Genomic DNA, 3166 nt, shown 5'->3' with positions numbered 1-3166 from the left:
GGAAACACTGAATCTCACCTCTTCTCAATTAGATGGACTGAATAGCCTCTCTGTCCTTCGCTGCACAAATACAAAACGTGTTCAAACCACGGTCTCTGATATTCAGAAGAAGAGTGTGAGTGTCCAAAATGGCAGCCTATTCCCATATGGGCCCTGGTCAAAACTAGTACACTATGTAGGGAATTTGATGACATTTGGGATGCACCCCGTGACTGAAAAGACTGAATTTGAACAACACTCAAAGCTGTATGATGGGGAGTATAAAGGGAAGGGAAGAGATGAGTTGAGAGACGGAAAAGGGAGGACAAGAAAGGAGAGGCCTTATGAGACAATAGGGGATGAGAGAAGAGAGAAGAGATGTGTCTCTCTCCAGTCCTCCAGACAGAGACAACGAGGGGAGAGAGAAGAGATGTGTCCCTCTCCAGTCCTCCAGACAGAGACAACGAGGGGAGAGAGAAGAGATGTGTCTCTCTCCAGTCCTCCAGACAGAGACAACGAGGGGAGAGAGGAGAGATGTGTCTCTCTCCAGTCCTCCAGACAGAGACAACGAGGGGAGAGAGGAGAGATGTGTCCCTCTCCAGTCCTCCAGACAGAGACAACGAAGGGAGAGAGGAGAGATGTGTCCCTCTCCAGTCCTCCAGACAGAGACAACGAGGGAGAGAGGAGAGATGTGTCTCTCTCCAGTCCTCCAGACAGAGACAACGAGGGGAGAGAGGAGAGATGTGTCTCTCTCCAGTCCTCCAGACAGAGACAACGAGGGGAGAGAGGAGAGATGTGTCTCTCTCCAGTCCTCCAGACAGAGACAACGAGGGAGAGAGGAGAGATGTGTCTCTCTCCAGTCCTCCAGACAGAGACAACGAGGGGAGAGAGGAGAGATGTGTCTCTCTCCAGTCCTCCAGACAGAGACAACGAGGGGAGAGAGGAGAGATGTGTCTCTCTCCAGTCCTCCAGACAGAGACAACGAGGGGAGAGAGGAGAGATGTGTCCCTCTCCAGTCCTCCAGACAGAGACAACGAGGGGAGAGAGGAGAGATGTGTCCCTCTCCAGTCCTCCAGACAGAGACAACGAGGGGAGAGAGGAGAGATGTGTCTCTCTCCAGTCCTCCAGACAGAGACAACGAGGGGAGAGAGGAGAGATGTGTCTCTCTCCAGTCCTCCAGACAGAGACAACGAGGGGAGAGAGGAGATATGTGTCTCTTTCCTGTCCTCCAGACAGAGAGAACAAGAACGGCATAATATGCCATCAAAAGGAACATAAAATTAGACATACCAATTAGGATCTGGCTAAAAAAAATACTTGAATCAGTTATAGAACCCATGGCCCTTTATGGTTGTGAGGTGTGGGGTCCGCTCACCAACCAAGAATTCACAAAACAGGACAAACACCAAATTTAGACTCTGCATGTAAAATTCTGAAAAAATATCCTCCCAAGTACAACGTAAAACACCAAATAATTCATGCAGAGCAGAATTAGGCCGATACCCGCTAATGATCAAAATCCAGAAAAGAGCCGTTCAATTCTACAACCACCTAAAAGGAAGTGATTCCCAAACCTTCCATAACAAAGCCATCACCTACAGAGAGATAAACCTGGAGAAGAGTCCCCTAAGCATGCTGGTCCTGGGGCTCTGTTCACAAACACACCCCACAGAGCCCCAGGACAGCAACACAATTAGACCCAACCAAATCATGAGAAAACAAAAAGATATTTACTTGACACATTGGAAAGAATTAACAAAAAATCAGAGCAAACTAGAGAGAACACAGTGGCAGAATACCTGACCACTGTGACTGACCCAAACATAAGGAAATCTTTGACTATGTACAGACTCAGTGAGCACAGCCTTGGGGGGTGGATGTGTGTGGTGGGGGGATGTGTGTGGTGGGGGGATGTCTGGTGGGGGGATGTGTGGTGGAGGGATGTGTGGTGGGGGGATGTGTGTGGTGGGGGGATGTGTGTTGGGGATGTGTGTGGTGGGGGATGTGTGTGTGGTGGGGGATGTGTGGTGGGGGGATGTGTGGTGGGGGGATGTGTGTGGTGGGGATGTGTGTGGTGGGGGGATGTGTGGTGGGGGGATGTGTGTGGTGGAGGGATGTGTGGTGGGGGATGTGTGTGGTGGGGGGATGTGTGGTGGGGGATGTGTGTGGTGGGGGGATGTGTGGTGGGGGGATGTGTGGTGGGGGGCATGTGTGTGGTGGGGGATGTGTGTGGTGGGGGATGTGTGGTGGGGGATGTGTGGTGGGGGATGTGTGTGGTGGGGGGATGTGTATGGTGGGGGGATGTGTGGTGGGGGGATGTGTGGTGGGGGATGTGTGTGGTGGGGGATGTGTGTGGTGGGGGATGTGTGACTGACCGAAACTTAAGGAAATCTTTGACTATGTACAGACTCAGTTAGCACAGCCTTGGGGGGTGGATGTGTGTGGTGAGGGGATGTGTGTGGTGGAGGGATGTGTGGTGGGGGATGTGTGTGGTGGGGGATGTGTGGTGGGGGATGTGTGTGGTGGGGGATGTGTGTGTGGTGGGGGGATGTGTGTGGTGGGGGATGTGTGGTGGGGGGATGTGTGGTGGGGGATGTGTGTGGTGGGGGATGTGTGGTGGGGGGATGTGTGTGGTGGGGGGATGTGTGGTGGGGGATGTGTGGTGGGGGGATGTGTGGTGGGGGATGTGTGTGGTGGGGGGATGTGTGTGGTGGGGGATGTGTGGTGGGGGGATGTGTGGTGGGGGATGTGTGTGGTGGGGGGATGTGTGGTGGGGGATGTGTGGGTGGGGGATGTGTGGTGGGGGATGTGTGGTGGGGGATGTGTGTGGTGGGGGATGTGTGGTGGGGGGATGTGTGGTGGGGATGTGTGTGGTGGGGGGATGTGTGTGGTGGGGGGATGTGTGTGGTGGGGGATGTGTGGTGGGGGGGATGTGTGTGGTGGGGGGATGTGTGTGGTGGGGATGTGTGTGGTGGGGGGATGTGTGTGGTGGGGGATGTGTGTGGTGGGGGATGTGTGTGGTGGGGGATGTGTGTGGTGGGGGATGTGTGGTGGGGGATGTGTGTGGTGGGGGATGTGTGTGGTGGTGGGGATGTGTGGTGGGGGATGTGTGGTGGGGGGATGTGTGGGTGGGGGATGTGTGTGGTGGGGATGTGTGTGGTGGGGGATGTGTGGTGGGGGATGTGTG

Source organism: Salmo salar, unplaced genomic scaffold, assembly GCF_905237065.1.
Source record: "Salmo salar unplaced genomic scaffold, Ssal_v3.1, whole genome shotgun sequence".
Lineage (NCBI taxonomy): Eukaryota > Metazoa > Chordata > Actinopteri > Salmoniformes > Salmonidae > Salmo > Salmo salar.
Note: the sequence above shows the minus strand (reverse complement) of the source record.